Raw genomic sequence first — 23,145 nt, forward strand, 5'->3', positions numbered from 1 at the left:
ATGACGACATCCCGTCCACCACTCGTCCACCACTCTCCAGCCCAGCCAGTCTCCACCTCCACAGGGTCCAGGACTGAGCCTCCCCAGCAGTCTGTTCAGTCTCTGTCTCCTGGATCCTGTCTGCTCACAGCAGGCGAAGCTCCTCCAATGTGGGGTCGGTGTCCGATGTCAGCTCCGTCAGCCACGTCCGTGAACAGCACGATGCCGCTGGGTTAGCACGGCTAGCTCATCCATCCCCCGGAGCGAGATCCCACGTTCCCAACAAAGATGGATGGAAGGACAGGTCCACGTCGTCACCTCCCAGCTCACATCCGAGAACCAGCACGTCGTCCTCACCTCCTCCTCCTCAGCTCGAGGGAAATCATCAAGCCCTACACTAGTTAGCATTGACATGCTACAGGCTGCTAACAGCTAATTTCGCATGTAAACAATGCAGCCATGGTTACATGTAGGATCTCCAGACAAACACAGGAGAAAAGTAGTAAAAAATATCGCCGAAGCCACAAAAAGTTTGGTGTCCGTGACCGACAATGAACCATACAAAGTAATGATCCACTCCAAATACAAAGATTACGAAAAAGAGACGAAGAAATTACAAGAAACGGACAAAGACGAGAGAGCTGCTGCAACAGGCAGCTACTTGGGTAGCGCCTAGCAACGCCTAGAATACGCCATTGTTGTAAACATCAACATGAAGTCTGATGTTTCCTTCAATATTTGTTTCTCTTTGATTAGTTGCATGAAAAAAAAGGTCTTTAAATATCATTCAGTAAACAGCTAGATTATTCCATTCCTGACTTATGCTCATCTTTTGTTACAGCGTAAGCAATTATGTCTTCAAAAAAAAATTTTTTAGTTTGTTTTTATATGACCAGTACACCTGACAGGCCAAAAAATGTCATGTGTGAGATAAGATCTAGGCTTAGGACCTTTTTTATTCCATGTTCATATCAATAACTTGTGTAACAACAGGAACTAAATGAGTGTTCTTTATTTTATTTTATTTTTTTTTTTTTACTTCCCTCTTACTATTCAAATAATACAGGTTCATTTTCATCTTCTAATATCTTGAAATCAGACATTTTTTCTGGACTCGCCAGGTGACTGTGGCTCATATTAAGTCTAATGCATAGACTGTATAAAACATGGATGAAGCCTCCGCGACATCATCCATCTGTTCCTGAAACCGTGAAATGAAGCCAATCCGTGGACGCAGCCACATTTGCTGTGACACTGGCTGTGAGTTTTTCTCCGAGCACCTTCAGTGCGCCCGCTGGTCACGTGACCTGAGCTGTGTCTCTGATTGGAAAATCAAACGATCCAAACAACCTTTAAACCTCAGAGAAAGAAAATGATTCACTCACTGTACAGTATGTGCCGATAGTGAAATCAGCATCTTAGACCCCAGTTTTTTTTTTAACCAGGCTGTGAATATACTTTTTAATGTCGTAAAAGTCTGTTTTTTTATGGCTGGGTATGTACGTGACGTCTGGTTTTTCTGCAGCCAGGCTCAAGCAGATTCTCGATGAGCAGCGACTTTCAAGCACCTCTGCAAAGGCTTCACTTTTACCAATCGGATGTTGCCCCTTGGTCTGATGAGACATTTTATTTTTTTCTAAATATGAAACATAAACAGCAGCTTACATTTCAGCATTTGCTGTGTATTATTTCCTGAGTTTTCCACCATTATCTCTTCCAACCTCTGAATAAAGGCCTAAAGCTCCAAAGTGAACCTGAAATAGAAACATTTTCAGTATTTGTCATAGATGTCAGGTCCTGATTAAGTGTTTTGTGGGAGTATAACCAAAGAGCTAAATAGGAGTCTGTGTGTGGTGTTAAAGGGTCAGTGAATTCCCAGGTGTGGGGTATTCGCAGGATTTCGCTCTGACTTCTGCCCGTTGGAGTAAAAGAACCAAACAGAGTCTCAGAGAAAAGTTCGAGTTCAGACTTCTCTGCTGGTGTTTTGCAGCTTTCAGAGGTGTGTAAGTCGACTTAATTGCCCAATAGCTTTGAGGAATTCTACCTATTTCACTTCTCCCATCTCCGCTCTCATTTTCATTACCTCGTATTGCTGCTTATTCCCCTAAAATGGGCATCGCACCTGATACTTTACATAAACAATTGCAAATGAAAAGCCACCCTGCAGTTTCCCCTTTTCCTCTCATGGCTCCCCTCCCTCTCACTCCTTCCAGGCTCACCTCTCTCTCATTATCCCATTCCTTTACTCGCCGCCCCCCACCCCTCCTTACACCGCTCACCCCCACCCCCGTTACTGGCGAGTGGGCGAGAGCGATGGGCAATAACCCAGCACGCCGCTTTTCGACTTAGCGCTACCTGCTATGCTAATATCATTAATCAATAGAGCCCAGATTGTCTTCCCTGCGATTCGAAGGATCTAAGGGTCCCAGTGGTGCACAGGTACCTTTTTATTTTTTTCCCTCCTCCTCCCTTCTTCTTGCTCTCTCTTCTTGCACAGAAAAAAAAGCTCATTTGCGAAGGCCCCCAAGATGGCCGACTTAATGACGGCCACAGAAGTTTTTCCAACAAATTTCATGGGGCATGATCCTAAGATAATAGCTTTTCAGCCCCAATGACAATCCAATTACCGTGCCAATCAAAGCCCACGGCATGCTGTCTAATTATGATCAAATCTGGCTGTCAGCTCAAATACTAAAACAGCAGCTTTAAGTCCAACAAATCACAGTTTAGAGACACAGCCCGGTTTGTTCATCCATGATCAGGAAAAAGTGGGGTTTAACTTTCTGTTTGACTTCAAAAAAAGATCGTCTTGTTTTGTGAGAGTGCATTGATGTGATATTTGACACAGCACACTCAATAATGATCCCAAATAACATTTTTAATAGACTTCATTATGCATTCATTGCAGGGTGGGAGAGGTAAAAGAGATTTATTTCAAACAGAAAAGAAAAAAAAAACCTGATGGTTCTGATTTTCATAGATCCCTCTCTGTGCCACGTGCACACACACGTAGAACGGATGCAAAACGTGCAAAAATAGACACATAAGACCCCAAAGAGTCGCTCACACTTGCTAACAAACAAAAAGGCGGCATCAATAACACAAATGATTAAACATTCATGGCCTTTTCAGTGGAACATCTGCTGTGTATGGGGCTCTAGCCTCGGGGACTGGGCGAATCAAGAGGATTTCAAGAAAGCAATAAGACGGGATGGGGGGACGAGGCAGCAGGAGATTTACACGCACGTGCACAGACACACAGACACACACACACACGTGAATGCATGTGTGTGTAAACACAGCCACAAAGAGTAAATACACGACGGCGTGGACAACAGCTCAAACAAGCAGCTTTTACCGAGCTCACTGGAAAAATACAGCGATGTGAACAACATCCGAACACGCTCAGATACACCGAGCGCAGAGAGCACGCTCACCTTGAAGCAGCTCATGGATGGATAAACCGCTCAGGAGACATTTTCTGCTCCAAACTTCCCTGGAAAGCATCGATCTTCATCTGTGACTTTGGTGTTTCAGATAAGCTCATGCTTCTTATAATAAATAATATCTTAGGTTTGTGTATCCAGAGCGGAGCCTGGCAAGAGAAAACATTGAGGATGAAATTTATTTATTTATTTATTTCTGCTAGAAACTAATGAAAAAGTCTAGATTTCATCACAAGATTTAAAATATAAATAAATTGTCAAAATTAAACTCAAATGAATAAAAAATCTGGTAAATTATTGTGGGATAAAGTCAAACTTTGAGAACCTCACAAACTTTTTCAACATTATTAAAAAAAATAAATAAATAAATAAAGTTAAACATGGAGAGACACTTCAGTTTTTACTCTTCTTCTTCCTGTTTTCAACAAAATGCAACTCTCCTTTCTTCATAAAAGCACAAAGTAGAGATCCATTCATACTAACTTTTTTTTTGTCTTCATGTCACAAGTTGATTTGTCTTTGTTGTAATCATTATCTTCAGTTGACAAATCTTTTTTTTAATTTTCTCATACACTGAATGCAAACTAACCATGTGTTTTTTTATTTGTTTATTTATTCATTTATTTTATAACAAATGATCAGACTCAATATGAGCCACATTTACAAACATCCAACAAATGTCTTATTTAAAATTTTTGAAAAACAAAACTGAGGCCTGAATTTCTTAAAAGAGTTAAAAAAAAAACTGTAATTTGGACAGAAAAAAGTATTTGTTTAGTTTCTCATTTGAAAATATTCTTATTTTAAGCTAAGCTAAACTAAAAAAAATTACTTTTTCCTTACCCCAATGACAGATGATCTGAGGCAATTCAGCCCTTTTGTTTTTTAATATCGTCAAATAAGAGATTTGAGATTATGGGCTTGTCAGGTGAATGAGGCTCATCTTAAGTTTTTTTATCATTATAACTATTGTAATTTTTACTGGACATAAGACATTAGGATTAGGTTTTCTTTGCAGTGTGTTCAGGAATGTTACAAAAGCTCCAAAATATGATTTATCCAAAATTCACATCCAAAATTGGATGTCAAAATAGTGAATCAAAAAGATTTAGAAACTTAGTTAAACTTCTTGTTTTAAGGTGACACTTTAGTGTTTTTCACTTTTTTATTATTATTATTAAAGCAGGTCAGAGGCTCTGCTCTGTTGGTCTAAATACATGAACTCTCTAAAGCAGAGAAGCCATGAGGAACTGAGAGGAAAGGTTCAAGGCAGGGTTGTCAATCCAATCCAATCTTGCCACCATGGGGCCATTTCAGGTGTTCCAAAAAATAAAAAAATAAAAAAGGTTAACTGTTTGAGACTGTACTTCTCAACATTAATTTTCACAGTCATATTTGTCTTTTCTTGCTGAATACTCAATACCAGACACCTGAGAGCTCTGCTTCTCAAACAGCTGGGCCATGCTTGCTCTGAGAGAGGATCTGAAGATGGACCAAGTCCAGACCATGGGTGGGCAATTCACTTTTACAACGGGCCACATAAGAAACCTGATTTGTGTCAGAGGGCCACACCAACAATAAAGTTAAATAAACTCTGCTCAGTTTAAACAGTTTTCACTTTGCAAAATGCACTTACATATATATTTGATTAGCTTCTATCTGTAACCAGATGAATAAGGATTTTCTATAAGCATGTATGGTCACATGTGAAAAATAAACAGTAAAATCAAGACCAATTATTAGTGTTTCATATTAAAAAAAAATAATAACTTAAGTGAGAAAAATTGAGTCAGTCTTGGCTTAAATGAGTGCAGTGAAACCTGTTCATGCAGGGCTCACCTGCAGGAGGATCCATGCAGATAATACATAAGCCACACTTTTCAAAATAAAAGTAACATAGTTGTATTGTGTGTGAGGCGTACATATATATATATATATATATATATATATATATATATATATATATATATATATATATATATATATATATATATATATATATATTTTTTTTTTTTTTTTTTTCATTTATGTTGATGTTTATGTGCAACCCGTTGTGTCCGCTCATCATCCTGGTACTTTGCAAACTGCTCTGCAGGCTTAGTTGAATATTCATCTCAATAACGCTACAAGCGGTTACACTTCTTAAGAACAGAAACTTTCTCTTCGTAGATGACACAGGTGAAATTCCCCTTTGACTTCACAGAAATGATCAATCTCCCACTCCTCCTGAAATGCTCTGTGCCTGACATCGACTTTTCTCTGGCCTTTAAAAGAGACATCTTGATTAAACAGCATGACAACTATTTGTTTTCTTTCTGTTTGGGTTCACATGGTGATTATGTAACCAGGGCCATGAAAGCAGGGGGCTGGATTTCACTATAAATTGATTTAAAGTGGCGGGCCGTGAGTTTGAGACCCTTGGTTTAAGGGGTCCAACGGGGCTGATGGCGACACTAACGCAAACTAGCACAAATCCTTTCATCAGACGCTGAATGTAGTAATTTGAAACCACTTATCAAAAGGCAAACAAACAGTGCCACACAGCGCACTCTGATCCTGTCCACAACACACACACCCTGCAAATGAGCGAGGCAGCTCCTCTCACACACACACACACACACACACACACACACACACACACACACACACACACACACACACACACACACACAGAGCTAACCTTTCCAGCAGCACTGAAACAGTCCAGTGAGTTATTTCAATTCATAAAGTTGCTCATGTCCAGATTTCATTAGCAGCACATTAGCTGCAGTTTTATGCTTTATGTTTATTACAGGCCTGACATCATCTATAAATAACAAGTTAAGCGGGTGCGGACACTGGGGACGGCCGTGTCTCTGTAATGCTAAAGGGATCCATCATTAGAGCTGACAATGGCTAATAGCCAGCCCTCTGGGTCAATCACTACAAATTACAGCAGCTCAATTACACGCCATCATTCCTGAGCGTCCAGCATGTGAGGTGTGCGGCAGGGAGCCTGGAGGTAACCACAGAGAGGGTTTAAAAAGCAGGTACGTGTCAGGGTGGGCACACTCACCCAGGGGTGTGAACAGTTCAGCCAGAGACAGAACTTCTGAAAAAAGTGTTTTAAGAGAAAGAGTACACATCAAATCTTGCTTTAAAGCCTGCCCCCGCTCTACTTCACCTTCTACAACATTAACAGCCCACCAACTTTCCATGCACCTGAGGCTAACCTCAGGTTTTACAACCCTGGTTAGAAAACTAAATCAAACAAAATGACAAATCTGGAAGAAAGTACAGATTTTCATTCTGTGTCAAGTCAAGTCAAAGTTTATTTATAGAGCACATTTAAAAATAACCTCGGTTGACCAAAGTGCTTTACAGGGGTACAAAAGAATCTCTCATACACTTCATATTAAGGAGCCAAACATTAAATATGCATGAAAACAGAAATAAAATAAGATAAGGATAAAAACAATAAAAGTAGAGTATAAGATAGGAAAGGGAATAAAGTGTAATGGATAAAAGATAAAAAGAGATAAAAAAAAGAAAACAAGGTTTCTCATTTAGTTGGGATTGAATTGAATTGAATTGAAGAATTGAATTGAATTGAACTGAATTGAATTGAATTGAATTGAATTGAATTGAATTGATTTGATTTGATTTGATTTGATTTGATTTGATTTGATTTGATTTGATTTGATTTTTATTTCGGTCATGTCAGCACACATATATAACATCACACATTGTCAAATGGATGATCACATTGTATATGTCTGAAAGGGAAGACGGGAGAAGCAGAGCTTATCTAGTCCCGTCCTCGTTTACTCAATATTTAGTCTCCTCTTTTTCACATATTGTCAGAGTAATAGAATTTTGATTGCATTTACAGAAGTTTGGCGTAATTATTTATTGTTTTTTAGTGTCCATAGATGATCTTTAATGTCCAATCCTGTATTTCACGTGAGGCGTTGTCTTTTAGTGTCCATCTTTGATATCCAATTCTGTTTCTCACGTAACGGATTGAACGCCAAAGTATAGCGATGGGTTTTCAGTAGTGTTTTAAAGTGCTCAGTTGACTGTGCAGCTCTAACCTGGATAGGTAGGCTGTTCCACATCCACTGTGTGGATGGATTCATTTAACTGCCAACATGCCGGCTTAATATGCATCATTGTTGATATGTAGCAAGACATTAGCAGACAACACCAACGGATGAGTTATCAAACTCAAGTATTTTTTTTTTTTCCAAATTTTTGAATAAAATAAAAATAAAACATATTTGAACTTGTTGCATATTTTGATCTGTTTTTCTTTTTTTCTAATTTTTGCCAATTTTATGTCATTTTTTTCAAATATTAGCCAATTTATTCAATTTCAGTTTTCGAAATTTTTGTAGATTTTTGCAAATCTTAAATATCAAAGTTGTAGAATTTTTTGTATTTTTCTTTAAATTACATTTTTTAATTATAATTACTGAACAGTGACAGATGAGTTTTGGTTGAGTGGTTGTGTGCAAAAACTGTACATTGGTTAATAATTTTCAAGGTAAAACCTGACAAATGGTGGACCATACTTGTCATGAGTCACAATCTTCCTGTCCTGAAAGCCCATCGCCCCTTCTCCAATAGGAGGGGTGAGTTAAGGCCCATTTATCATCACTTTACTCACATCACTTATCATCACCTCCACTGTTCCCATACTTCTGTACGTCCTTTATATTGGCATTGCTGTTCACCAATACACCCACCAGGGAGAGCAGCCCAGAGTCAAAAGTTCATGACAAACACCATATTCCTCACCAAATTGCAAAGTTTTTCTTCAGAAAGTTCCTCCATTGTTATTTCTTCTTCACTAGAGGTACGTATTAGGTAGTGAAAGCGACACTGCCCCCACAGTTTCCGGTGGTACTGCTCTGTTTGGCCCGTATTCGTAAGCTTTATGGAAATGTGCAGGATGAAATGAACACAGAGCACAGACAGAAGGCTCTGTCTAGATGGATCTAAAAACTCTGCAGATCCATATTTAACGTTAAAAATGGGCCTTAAAGGAGTGTTTTAGGCTGAAGTCTGACAGCTAGATTTCGCTAAAATTTACACTTTCTATGCACTATACCTTTAAAAGACAATATGTGGTTGTCCTGTGTCCATAGGTCAAAAATAGGGTACATCAGAGAACATCCCCAAGTGGAGCAGGTTGAAAAATTGGAAATTAAGCACACAAATCTAGAAATTGTGATGTTTTACTCCTTCCATTACATAACTGTGTCAGAGTGCACTTACTTATGCAGATGAGTTAACACAAGCAGCTGACAGAGGGCCTCTGTTGCTGCTGGGTGTCAAACATCCTGGTTGTATCTGGATGATTTAATATCTGCTGCTTTGTTCAAACATCCTCTCTTTAACGCGTCTCTCTTATGGTCCACAGCATTACTGAAAGGCATCGTTAAGGCGTCAAAAGAACCATAATGCACCTCTGTGTTTTATTGTCGTGAAGCTCACTCTACACTACAAGCAGCAGCCAGCTCCCCATTCATGCAAAGCGCCACTGTTGTGAGTGTTTAAACGATGAGTCCTCGAAAATAATCTGCTTGTTGAAAGGTTATTTTCTGAAACAAACACTCCTTTATGTTCTGTTTGCAGACTCGGAGCCTCAGCGCTCTTGTAACTGTGCAAAATAGACATTTTTTTTGTCCTTGTATGTGTAGGAAATGTGTAGGAACTTAAAAGTGAAGAGCTGAGGTGAAGCACTCTTTGCATACGGAGAGAAAAGCGAAACTGCGTCACACCGAGCTGTATTAAATAGATCAGAATCATGTGAAGGTAAGGTGATGTTCTCTCTGCCCTGCTGACATTCAGGGACTTTAAGCGGCGTGTTTTTAATGAATCTGTACTTTGTTTTAATGTTTCTTCTTATGCCTGTAAAGTTTGTCGTTCTGTCACTTGCTGAATTTTTGACCCTGGTGTCAGCCTCTGCAGCACTTTGGGAAGAAAACGCTGAAACTCGGCTGCTGTTTGTGCACACAGTCGTTTTTAGCGCAGGTTTTGGCAGGAGGCAGAGAGGTGAATCTCCTGGCTGTGTTTTCAGACTTAATCACATCAATGCAAACCTTTTGTCACCATGTGCGTGTGTGTGTGTGTGTGTGTGTGTGTGTGTGTGTGTGTGTGTGTGTGTGTGTGAGGTGTGCATGTCTGTTGCTTGGTACAATGATTACTCATGTTCACACATAAGCTGACTCTATATGTGGCTTCACTGACAATAGCACCTTTCCCTGTGTTTGTACCAGTGTCTGTTTGTTTCACCATGTTTATGTGTGTGTGTTTGCGTGTGTGTGGGAGTGGATTTGGCCCTCGCTCCCTCGTGATTGTGACTTTATTAAAGGTTTGTTCAGTGGGATGGCAGAGACACAGAGGAAGCTAAAACGGAAAGCACATAATCTGCATATTATACACATCATGTGTCAAAATATAGAAGAGTGATTTATGCGACAATCCCTGTCCATGACATTTGGCTGCTTTATGGTATCAGAATGTAATGATAAATATCATTTATTATAAGCACAGCATAAAATTACCATGAGCTAGTCGCCAAATGTTGCTGAATGGAGGATTTGTTTTTTATCTCTCAATTCTTTCATTCCAGGGAACATTGTAAAAATAACCAGTGAGACATGAGAGCTAATATTAAGCTTTGAAAAGGTCTGAAAAACACCGTTATGGGACAAAACTGTTCCAAAGAGCTGTACATAGTGATCAACTTTTACTTCCTCTAGGTAATGTTGATACACTGGAGGTAGACTGAATAATAAACAGAAGTTTAAAGTTTGGATTAAAGTTTATTGACTCTAAATCAAAAATAAAGGCTTCTGTGAGGACTTTGAGTTGCTCTGAAATCCAAATGCTTGACGACATTAGAGGAAGGAAGGGCTGCCACACAATACGTACCTGACAGAGAAGTTGCTGCTCTAACCAATATCAAATAGATTGTTGTGTTTTTGCACAAATTTTATTTGCCGAGTTCAGTCTTGATTGAAGTCAGAAAAACAAAAAACAAAAAACAAAACAAAACACTGGTTTCTGCAGCAGTAGAACAACACAAGTCTCCTGGAATATGCACTATAGTATTTCTTGTCAATAAATCTTTGCTCCTTCAGTTTATTTGTGTTTTCTGTAATTTATTTCTTCACTTTTAAAATTCATTTTGTTTTTTCTGACGTTTTGAAAGATGGCAAACAAAACAAATGCAAACAAAATCTCCCAGATTGATGCAGTAAGAGACAACAGTTCTAGTTCTGTGAAAAAAATACATTTCTGTTAATTAAAGAGGGGTATTGTGCTTTTTTTTTTAATTTGTATTCTGTCCCTCTGGTGTCCACATAGTGTCTTTACATAATTTAGAGCTTAGAAAATCACATTTTGTGTTTTAAGAGCAGTTTTTTTTCAAATTGTTAGAGACAAAGGACCACTGATTGTCATGGTTTGGGCTTTTGGTTTTCTAGGTTTTCTTGTGTTTTGGTCCTCTTGTGTTTCTGTGGGGTTCTGTGTTCCTTGGTTTGTCTCCTTGTGGTTTTGATTTGGTTCTTGTCATGTGTATGTCTTTTTGTGATCATTTCTAGTGTTTCTGTGTCTTTAATGTTCTGAGTCTCTGTCTTGAGTTTCTCTGTGTTTGGTTTGGTTCTCCTTGTGTTTCCCTCCTGGTTGATTGCTCCTCATGTGTTTCACCTGTGTCTTGTTCTGCACCTGTGGTTAATTACGTTGTCTATATAGTCTCTGTGTTCCGTGTGCTTGGTGTGGGTTCATTGTTTGCTGTGTCTTCGTGCCGCCTGTGTTTCCCAGTGCTTCATGAGAGTTTTCCAGTGTTTTTGGTTTTGTTTCTTTTGTTAGAGTTTTTTTAGTTAGGTTTGATTTTTGAGTTAGAAAAATAAAGTTTTATTTTAATCTGCATTTGGGTCCTCCTCTTTTGATTTTTCCCTCTGGACTCCTGACACTGACCCCCCAAAAAACTCAAGGACAACCAAGCTGTAGCCCCGGGCTAACAGCCCTGATAGCAAAATTAAGTATTATAAACTGGAATCATACATGTTACAACTTGACTATTTTCCATTAACTGCCCTTGTCTGAAGCCATCAATCCTTGATGATTTTTTTTTTCCTGTAGGCTCATTGATGGAGTAATTTTAGCTTGACCATTTCCATTTATATATTAATTAATTTATGTATTTATTTTTTATTTATTTATTTATTTATGTTTTTTGTTTGTTTGTTTTGTTTTTATTGCTGGGGGGGATGTAAACTTTTGTGAATCTTGGCCAACGTGATTTTTTCTTTCAATTTTTTTTTCTTTTTTCCAAATGTAAAAAAAAAAAAAGAAAAAAGACAGGGGGACAAAAGAGAAAAAAAAAAAAGAAAAATACCCACAGTCTTGGCGGACCACTACGGGGGTACTGGCAGGTCACTAGTGTGATCCACAGACTGCAGTTCCAGTAACACTGCTCTAGAAAACCCTTATTTCAACCTCTGTCTGATGTGCTTAGTTTTTGCACATGTTCTTTTTTCCTGTTTTTTTTTTGTTTTGTTTTGTTTTTCCCCAAATGTTTTAAAAAAGAAAAAAGACAGAAAAAAAAGAAAAGAAAAATTAAAAAAAAGAAAAATACTTACAGTCTTGGCGAACCACTACAGGGCACTGGCAGGCCACTAGTGTGATCAACAGACTGCAATTCCAGTAACGCTGCTCTAGAAAACCCTTATTTCAACCTCTCTCTGATGTATTTAGTTTTTGCAGCTGTTTCTTGTGTTTAAGGCCCGCCTCCATGCCATGAACCAGTTGGGTGAACCTTACGTGATGACCTCGTTGTTTCAGCAAGTCTGGTGAAAATCTAGTGCCAGTTTTAGCAGAGAGTGTTTTGACCAGTTTACAGGCAGATTCAGGGATTTCTACAACCTATGAACATGAAGAGGTTAAAAACTCTGCAGAATGAATATCCAGCATCATTATCTCACATCCATCGAAAAGCAGAATTCCCCCTTTTCAATGCCTGTATTGTTCTCTTTTTTTGCAATTTTGTTGTACATGTTGCAATGACAAATAAAGTTATGTTCTATTCTTTTAAAGCAAAGGTTTGCCACTGGAGCAGGCCATCTTGAGACTATCTTGTGTACTTTCATCTGGCAGATTGTACCCAAAACTTCTGGTGCCATCTTTGAGATCTAAGTCTTAAAAAAATAAAGATTAAAATAAAAAGCAGGGTTTGAAATAATAGAGAAGTTTTTCCTCACAATTTTTCTCAGTGTTGTTTGTGGATTTACCACAGACTTTATATAGAATGGACAGCGTGGCTCTGCCTTTTGCCATGCCATGGTTTTTGAAGCCAAAATGCCCCCATCAGAGGCACAGTTATTGTGGAGCCAGTCTGCAAAGTTGAGAATCTGAGTGAAGCTGGGGGTCTAATCTCTTCTTGATTCTCCTTCCCGACGTTTTTTACTATTCCTGAAAGAACTACACCAGATCAGCAGCTGTCAGTCATCGTCAAATGTTACACAAAACCTTGTTTTTAACGACTAATAACTAATGAAAAAGGAACTTTTCAGAAAAAAGAGGACTTGAACACAACACAGCCCAATAAACCTTTGTATCACTACAGCATACGAATGTGAGAAACATTTCTATGAGCTGTGTTGATTTTAAAAATTTAGAATGAATAAGGAGACAGAGTTTTTCACCTAATCTGCAGCCGGTCACCAGGGGGAGCAGTTTTTGTGGCAACCTGAGCAAGATGACGTCCATCTTTTTTTCCTCCATCCATGAGACTGGCTGAAACCCAGACCAAACAGGCAACCACACAACTTTTCTGTAAATATAAAATATTAAAGATTAAAATACATTTAAGATGTGACAAAAACAGTGATTTACTACTAATCTGAAGATGATGAAAAAAAATGAAAAAAAAAAAAATTCACAAAGCAATGAAAGGCTCTCTAGCCTCTGCAGAGGAGGCCTGTTGGTACAGAATGTCAGCATGACTCAGGGTGAGGGAAACCCCTGTAGCAACAGACGTATTAGTCAAGACTATTTTCACTTGATGAACAGACATAAATAAATCCTTGGTGAGTATTATTGCTTTTCAAAATTTTTGATTTATTTTAAAAAGGGAGTTTTCTTCTCATTTTGAGCGTGAGCTGTTGCATACACATCCTTTGAGTGTGACTGAGTGTATCTTTATTCTTGAAAATATAAGCTGACTGTGCCCTTCACTCACACATTGTGTTGGAAGCTTGAGGCACTCAGATGAAATTCTAAGGACATGTAAGTGTGTGATCGTACCACCAAAGCAGCTCTTGTGTACGGTGTTTCTGGGCTGCGTCTACCATTACAATCAGACTGTGTGTTATTGCATTAGCTGTTGTTTGTTGATATGAATAAGGTGAGGCTGGGACCACCAACACTACTTGCTAAATTGCTCATGAGAGTATCAATAAAAGCAGATTGACTCATTTTTATTGCATTTGGTAGTAAAGGATAATATCTTTACTGTGAGCTGAGGAGTTTCTCAACAACAACAACAACAATCCCGTCAATTCATTCTGCGGCACTCTTTGGAGTGATTATCTGAAGGATCCACGGGGGAATACAGAGCTCCTCTTTCATATACTTCTCAATATTTCACACTAACACCCGTTTGCCTCCGTTTAACGAGATCTTCCCTCTCGCTTTGATCAAAAAGAGGGAAAGTTGATGTAATTAAATATGCATTATGGAATGGTTGAAATTGTCGCTGATTAAAAGAGCAACCAAGCTTTATTTTTTCACTGTGAAAAAAAATAATTTCATTTCACTTTTGGAAAGTTTCTCAGACACTTTGTTCCCAGTCTGACAAATCGACTGCCTGGACGAAACCAGATGACTGTAAAGCACGTTAGTTAATCAGTGCCTCAGCATACAGACATATAAAAACCACTAAACTAAATATTAATATCCAAACAACATAAAGGCTGGACTACAGCAACTCTGTTTTGTCTGACTGTCCTTACAATTCAATAAAGCAGGGGTCACCAACTCAGTGCCCAAGGGCCCCTGGGTACCCACAAGAACCACTTCAGGCGCCGGCAAGGCATTTTACTGGTCACAATAGCACTCCTTTCTAATATATATATATATATATATATATATATATATATATATGTATATATATATATATATATATATATATATATATATATATATATATATATATATATACATATAATTTTTTTTCCCATTATTTTTGTGTAAATCATGAATGATAATTACCAGTTACTAGTGCTGAGCAAGTTAATGCGTTAATTTTGCGTTAACTAGTCAATCTATCAACGCCATTAAATATTTTATTGCACATTGGTGCATGTTGCTCACATGCTTTTATTTTGTAAATGTCTGTCGCTGACCGGAAGTGAAATTGGCGTAAAACACGATGAGTAACCAAAACAAGCATTGAGAAGAGGGGCATTTCGGCTATATTTTTTCATCCATTGCCAGTGTCACTTTAATGCCCTGACAGTGGCAATAAGCTTCAATTTTGTAAATTTGATTTACACTAAATATGTGATTTAACTATTACTGTATAACAAGTACTGATTTAGTGTTTGCATGACAGATGTTATGGCACTTTCACAATGCGATTGATTATGATTAATCAGGGAGATCATGCGATTAATTACAATTAAAAGTTTTAATCGTTGCCCAGCCCTACCAATTACCATTGACATGTGAGCAGTCTCTTCACATATTAGTGTTACTACTACTATTATTATTGACATTAAAAAGGGATCTCAGCAACTTTGTTCAGGAAGTTCTGGAAGTACCACTCATTTCCCTTGAAGTGATACATCGTTCTCATCGTTCTCATCGTTCTCATCGTTCTCATCGTTCTCATCGTTCTCATCGTGTCAAAAAATGGCGCTGCCTCCACTGCAGAGCCACAGCTGGCTACGAGGTGCTCGCCGCTTAGTGTATCAGTCCGCGCGCGCGGCATGCCAGATATAAACAAACACAGGTAGTCTGCCAGGACAAAGAGACATGATGAGAACTAGAGCCTTATTTAGCGGTGTTTTTGTGTGAAAGTAACGCGCTGAAAATTCTCTGAATAAAGTGTGAATGTAGACCGATATCAGACTTTTTAGGTGGGAGTCCGTTTATTTGTGTTTGTGGTCAAGTAAAATATGGCTCCATCTGAGTGCAGAGGAAACCGGCTGACGAGCAGGGAGGGGGTGTTTGGTGTGAGTGCTCTGGGCTTCTGCTGCACAAAATCACTGCTGTAGGTGTAATTTCTGCCCTAAACCTTGTGATAGGACCCAACTTGTCCCATCCCTGAATATCACTTTGAGGCAGCCTAAGGTCTCAAAAAATTGGCCAACTATAAAATCTAGAATACAGTTTAAAATTCTTCTTCTGACTGGCAAAGCTCTTAATGACAATGCACCATCCTATCTTAAAGAAACTGTGAGGAGTTTCTAAGTGATCTTTTAAAAAGTCTCCCTTATATATGCCTGACGGCAATCCACACTTTAAATGAGATTATCAGTGGCAATAAAGGTTATTTCTAAATGCTACTTCTTAGCTTCCCAATCGGGTCAAGCTGGACCAGATTGATTTACATCACGTCTAAATCTCGATGACAACACCACGCTGACGTAGTTTAGTAGAGAGAAGAGAGGTTTGTGTTTTTCTCTGCCAAAAATGATTTCTGTGATTAATTTTGTTGTGATGGTGGACACTGGAGCCTAACTGTCAGACAGAAAAAGGACAGAAGAGCAGAAGAAAGAGAAACAAGAGAGACATAGAGGAGTAGACAGGATAGAGCACGAGCTAAAGGCTAACACAAGGGCTAAAGGCTATAAGGGCTAAACTGTTTGTGCTAATGTTCATTCCAACCCACAGTCAGCAGTTATTCTGCAGTGGTCTGTTCTAACTTGAGAGTCTATCAATAAAATGAAGAGTGAGGTTACGTTAGCTCTGCTTGGTAGATGCCACATAACCAGGATTCACTAACATTACACGTTACAGACATGTCTCAGAGCACCGGGCTGCCAGGAGCGCTATATATAGCTGACTACTAAACTATGGAACAAACTGACAAAAGTTGCTTGTTGTCATGTTAGCCTTTATAAATACCTTATCTTGAACAAAAAATAGTACATTTACAAAGAATATCTGATCTCCATTCAATTCCAAAACAAACACACACCTTGTTAAGACACATCTTCATGACAGTGTGTGAGAGTCCAGGCCAAAAGGTGTTGATGCAGTCCAATTACAACAGATCCTCTTCACAGCATCTTTAAAGAGTTCAGGTAGATCATATCTAACTTTTTATAACAACAAACGGACTTAATGAGCAGAGCCAGGCCTTCATGTCAGGTCTGTGTTATAGAAACATATGCAGGTCTGTGAATGTTTCTGGAATGCGTCTTCGGATAATTTGGCACTATATAAATAAAGCTTTATTGACTGACTGACACATAAACACACAGTCCTTGCCTCCCTGTCCGACATATTCACATTTAAACTTTTTCTTTCTGTCAAACTTTGCCTCCTTTTTCCATCTCTCTCTTTCTTTTCATGCTGTGTTAAATGACAAGCCAATGTCATCAAAGAAACTTTTATCCCAAACAGAGAGGCCTGCTGGTCACCAAAGTAAGGCGGCGTGTGATTCGTGTCTGGTCTAGACTTCCGATGTGTCACAGTATCAATCTGAATGGAGACAGAGCGCAATTAAGTCCCGCCCACAGCGCAGGAGAAAACAATTCATCGCTCTCCATTGACTTTGTATTGCGTGAAGGTGCCTCCTCGTCACTTTAGTCCACTGGCGAATGTCAGAGCAATGTCTGAATGGTTGTGTGTGGTCTGCTGCACAGCCAACCAGGAGGAAGTACAAGAGTCAAACTCAAACACAGAGCGTTTCTGGAGAGAAAGTAGATCCAGGTATTAAACACGAAAGGTCAGCAGGTACATGTGACATAATGTCAGATCATAACCCTCAGACCTGGACAGACTGGAGACTTCCTGTGCAAGGCTTGGTTGTAAAATATACAAGATAAACAACATTTTTGATTGATGGCTTTGTTTACTTGTTTACATCTGTATCACATATAGACTGTATAAAACATGGACGTAGTCTGGCCGACGTCACTCGTCTGTTGCTGAAACGGAAAATGAAGCCAAGACAGAGGCTGGAGACAAGCGCGTCTGGACGCCAGTCAGCAGCAGACTTTGTGAATGGACCAATGGGCTAGCACTGTGTGCAGACAGTGTTCATGGGAGTTGTAGTGTTGTAGTCTCATACTGCAGTGGGTTTAGTATTTCAGATGCCGTTTTAGAAAACTACAACGAAAGAATCCAACCCGCCCAAGTGGCTGGTAGGAGTGACAGTGTTACAGCAGAAATTCACCGACATTTGGTAGGTGTTAATGTCAAGCCCTGTATAAACATATATATATATGTATATATATATATGTATATATATATATATATATATATATATATATATATATATATATATATATATATATATATATATATATATATATATATATATATATATAAATAGATAGATAGATAGATAGATATATAAAGATATATATATATATAGATATATATAGATATATAAAGATATATATATATATATATATATATATATATATATATATACATATAGATAGATAGATAGATAGATAGATATGTGTGTGTGTGTGTGTGTGTGTGTGTGAGTGTGTGTGTGTGTGTTTGTTTATTTCTAACTAAAAGATAACATTGTTGGCCTCCTTATATTCATTGATGCGTATCCAGTGACAGTAACATGAGTAAAAATGTAAATACTTGGGAATAATTACGTGAAAATACTAAAAACTGCCTAACAAAAGACAAATGTCATGGATATGACAAATGTCATGCAGTACCTCCATGGACCCACTAGGGGTACATTTCATGTCAATGGGGTATACTTGTCAATTTTACTCAATATTAATTTCATGCAATGACTAATTATCCAGTGGATTATTTTGCTGATATTTCACTTTCATTTAATACAGAAATGTGTTGGAATTTGCAGTGTGACGTATGTGTTTGTGTTTGTTTTCCATGTCTGTTCAAAAAATCATGTAAACATGACACAGGTGTTTTTATAACTATTTGAATAATTAATTTTGATAAGATAATTCACTTTGTGTCGGAAAAATCTGTGTCGACTGCGTTACCCATTGAAAAAAAAAAAAAAAATCAGCAATGGTTTGTTCCAAAGTCACATGACCCAAATCAGCTGAGGTCCCATTCTTTTTGTTGGGAACCATGAAGAAAGTGCGGCATGTTTCAGCTCCTCATCAATTTTTCATCAGAATGATTGTCTGTACATGGAGCGCATTAACTGTTCATCAACTGTTTCACCATTTTCTGCACTTCTTACAATAGATATAAAGACCAAACTGTGATGAAAATGAACAGAAATATGAGCTGATGGAGGTCAGGTGGTGCAATGTTCAAGGTCTGCAGTTAGCACAAGAGCCAAAAAGGCTGTGTTACTGGGATTTTTGGCCATAATTCTTTAAATTTGGGCTTAACTGTGATTTAAATTATTAGGGACATTTCTAGGGAGCATAGTCTGACATTGAAATGTTGAATAAACTAAAGTCAGAATAATATGGATTTATGTTTAAAAAAAATAACAAAAAAAAAGTCACAACTTTCGTCCATAACACAGTTGACAAAATAAAGCACCATTTATTTTTATTCAAATATTTAAGGCTTCATTAGAGCTTAAGCTTGCCAACTAATGAATTAATTAAATTCCAGTTATATAGTGTGCACACAAATAGAATATGAAGCCAAAAAAGCATTTGTGTTTTTCACTTTTTTGTCTACCTGAAAACCTAAAAGTTAAAGACCTCTCTGTTCATTGTAAATGGGAAAACTTGCAAAATCAGCAGTGTATCAGATACTTATTTTCTGTCTAAACATATAACTGAAGTACCACACTGACTGAGTGGGCTGTACTCTCACACACAGAATGACATGTTGTTTTTTATGTTTTTTGTTTTTTTTAAACATTGAACACAAGTTTTCTTAATGTGAAACAAAAATGAAATAATTCTGTGAGTTCAGCTACAGCTTTCTCACATACAACTAAAATGCAGAGAAATCCTGCATGTAAATTGTACCTTTGCGAAAAGTCCATCCGTCCAGCCTCCGTCTGTCCACGCTGTGTTTGCAGAGTCACAGGAAGCTGCAGGATTCAGCTCCAGGCTGGTTTCTGCCTGCAGGGCTGGAATGAACAAACACACAATGCTTTAACACTCGCTGCAGTTAAAACTTTATTTTAAAACAACCTGTACGGTTTTACTTTCCTGCTGTGCAAGGAGGATTTAAAAATAACGACTCAAACTTTGCAACCCTCTCACATCCCTGCTCAGCCCCATCCTGCCATCTTACTCTTTGCGGTTCTCTTTCATTGTCTCATTTGCTGAAACGCGAGTTTATCCCTCATGAAGTGATTTCTGAGCCCCTAAATTTGCTATGATTCTTCATGTCAATTCATTCACAATGCACTCCATTTAAACAGCAGGAGCAAAGTATTCTTTTGTCTCTTTTTGGACTTTTTTTTTTTTCTAAATTGAGTAGAGGCCATTAAGAGGAAAAAGCACCAATCAGCCCTTCCAGTCGTTCGTCTTTATCAAACACAAGGGAGCTCAAACAAAAAGCCCGCTCAGGTTGGAAACGGTTGAAATGTCAATTAGAAAAAAAAAGTCATCATTAGGTTTATTACTCAAATTAACAGTTCCTCTCAACCATTTAAATCATCGCTGGTGTTCGCCGTTAAAAGGGAGCAGGTTTCTTTTTCTTTCCCCCTTTTCTTTTCTTTCAGTCTTAGTAGTCAGACACATCTCCCTTTGGACTCTGACGGAGTGATTTTGGAGGTATTATATTCATGAGGGGTTCCAGTAATTGGATTAAATTGGTTCCAGAATGTAGCAATTTATATTATAATATCCCATTACTTCTAATACTGTTCTTAATTAATTAGCCTGATTTTTTTGCTCCGTGTTCCTGATAAGTTAAGTTGGCTCAGGAGGAGATCTGTCCCACAGTGGCGCCTCGCTGAGCTGCATCAGTCACACACACCTGGACACAACGCACGAGGTCGACGGAAACCATGCTGCTCTGCGCCGAGAGGATGACCTTCGTCTTTCACAGAGAGTGAGGTTTTGACGCATATTTGGACACACACCTGAGACGAGGGTGTGTAAAAAGATTCATAGCCAAGAAAAAAATGCATACTCTGTGTGTGTGTGTGTGTGTGTGTGTGTGTGTGTGTGTGTGTGTGTGTGTGTGTGTGTGTATGTGCTCATTGACTGAGCAAAGTTCAATATCATCACCTGTCACTCTCACAGCCTTTGTCTGATTTAGCTTTTAATATGAGAACGTAATTCTCCTTTGAATATAACAAATTAATAACATTTTCAAACAATTTCCATATGCAAATATGATTTAATCAACTAAATGAAACTCTCAAATACGACGCCTGAGGGCTAAAAGTGAGCCCTGTGTGTGTGTGTCTCTGTGTGTCTCTGTGTGTGTAAATACATACAGTATAGTCAACCACACATTGTCTCTGCCAAGTACAACACTCAGAGCTCAAGGCTAAGGAGGACCGGAGGTTAAGGTCCGTGCAGAGACGTAAGTCTCTGATAAACATCATTCCTGATGGTTCATAGCTCAACGCTCCGTCCAGCTCCAACGGCAAACACCGACAAACATGTGCGGTATTTGAGAGATAATAGTAGAGTCAACAGTGTCGAAGCAGCAGAATAAAGGACAGGGGAATCACAAATATTTGCTTCTGTCCTTCAGTGGCTAACTTTTCCAACACTTGCACAATCCAACACGATTATCCAGTAGATAAAGAACAGATTCCAGAAAATAAAAATATCTGGGATTTGTCTGCAGTTACATGAGGGAGAAGTTATGATCACTGTTAGCTGATGGAGTCGTATGTCAACAATATGCTTCCTGCTTTTTTAATAGAAGAACAGCTTTACATTCTGTGAGTACATAAATTCAACTTTTACAACATGTGCATCCCCTAAAAAAGACTTAAGCCCGGTTCCCGCGATCACATCAGTTTGGTTCCTCCCAGCACGGCACGCGTTTTGTGGCATTCCCACTGACGTATCCCCAGACAGATCCCCAAATAACCGAGATGGGCTGTCTCACTTTTTGGGACCTTTCAGCTGGGGTGCCAGACTAAATCAATCCCACCCCCAGAAGGTGGAGCTACAACACCGCAGATCATTGATTGGTCAAAGAATCATCACGTACTGTGCGATAGCAGCTGTATGCCTCTGTATATCTGTTGGCGGCACGTAGCCTTCTCTGAAACAAAACTTAATTTCACTTTGTAACAAAGAGCAACATACAAATCACAAAGAAGACAAATTGCTGGATGTTGCTCTTTGTTTACTGTGTCGTGATTTTCTTCTTTGTTGGATCTATTAGCTGGGTACACTGTGTCGTGCTGCTATAGCATCACGCTTACACACTGCCTTCCAAGAAGGGCACAGTTGGCTGTGGAAACACAAACAGGACCAGGCTTAGCCGAACCAACCTGTACCAAACCGGTCTGATCTTAACCTGACTGCTTGGTGGAAACAGGGCTTTTGATGATCTGTTTCTTTGCTTATGAGCTTGATAGAGGGTTAAATCTCCAGTTGCCCTCGCTAGGACGGTTCGTAAATACATCGAAGATGCAATAATAATAATCCATTTTAATGGATGAAGCCTTGGCCTGGATGAGAGGTCGTCAGGTGGTGCCCAACCTTCTTTGAGTGTTTCGACCCTTAACCACAACACTCTCCAGTTGGCGGGTCAGCAGTGATTGGCCAACTCACTGCCCCTCTCATCCAGGCTTCCAGGTATTGTCCTCTCTTTTATGCCAGAGCCAGCAGGAGGTTCTCTCTGCCGCTTCTCCCAGCCTACCAACGGCTGTTTTCCTCAAGGGGCCTCTCAATCCAACCTTCGACAACAGATTCCACACGGACTGGGCTGGGAATCCTCAACACCCCACTTCCACTGTCATCAGCCATACTGTCCACCCTTTGTCCCGGCAATCCTGGACGAGTTGTTGGTACTTGGTCTTCTTTCACTCTGCCGCTTCCTCACAGCCCTCCTCCCACAGGACCGTTTGTTCCACCAGGATGAATTTCTTTCCCTCTAGAGACCACATAATTATGTTAGGTCTGAGAGTGGTGGTCAGCACCGCCTCTGGGAAGTGTAGCTTCCTCCCCAGGTCGACTTCCATCTCCCATCCCTGGGCTGACTGCAGGAGGTTTTGCTTGGCTTGGCCTTGGACGACTGGTCTATGTCCTTCCTGTACGAAGGCGATGGCGCTCAGCAGTGGTCTTATCTTGGCATCTCCGCTCTTGCTCCAGGATGTCTGCAAGCAGTGCCAACACCTTGTCATGGCGCCACCTATATCTCCCCGGGGCTAATGCCACCTTGCACCCGAAAGGATGTGTGCCATGGTTCCTTTACCGCCACACAACCTGCACAGTGGGTCCTCCCTCATTCCCCATTTATGCAAGTTGACTGGGGTCAGTAGGGTGTCATACACTGCTTGGAGCAGAAGCGAGATACGACACGGCTCCAGCCTCCACAGTTCACTCCATGTGATGGTCCTCTTAGGAAGTTTCCATCTTGTCCAGGCCCCTTGAGTTGAGAGCTC

General features: G+C 39.3%; 1 long non-coding RNA gene across 4 annotated transcripts in view; it reads right to left on the reverse strand.

Annotated features, from left to right (window-relative positions):
- Nucleotides 1-23,145, reverse strand: part of LOC141795336 (uncharacterized) — a 273,641-nt gene that overhangs the window by 136,743 nt on the left and 113,753 nt on the right. For all 4 annotated transcript variants that reach the window (XR_012598585.1, XR_012598584.1, XR_012598586.1 and 1 more), the window contains exon 4: nt 19,586-19,689. This is a non-coding gene — a long non-coding RNA (uncharacterized LOC141795336). The remainder of the gene's footprint in view (nt 1-19,585; nt 19,690-23,145) is intronic.

This window comes from Halichoeres trimaculatus, unplaced genomic scaffold (genome assembly GCF_033239565.1).
Source record: "Halichoeres trimaculatus isolate MK-OKI-2021-1 unplaced genomic scaffold, fHalTri1.1 fHalTri1_scaffold_8, whole genome shotgun sequence".
In the NCBI taxonomy this organism is placed as follows: domain Eukaryota; kingdom Metazoa; phylum Chordata; class Actinopteri; order Labriformes; family Labridae; genus Halichoeres; species Halichoeres trimaculatus.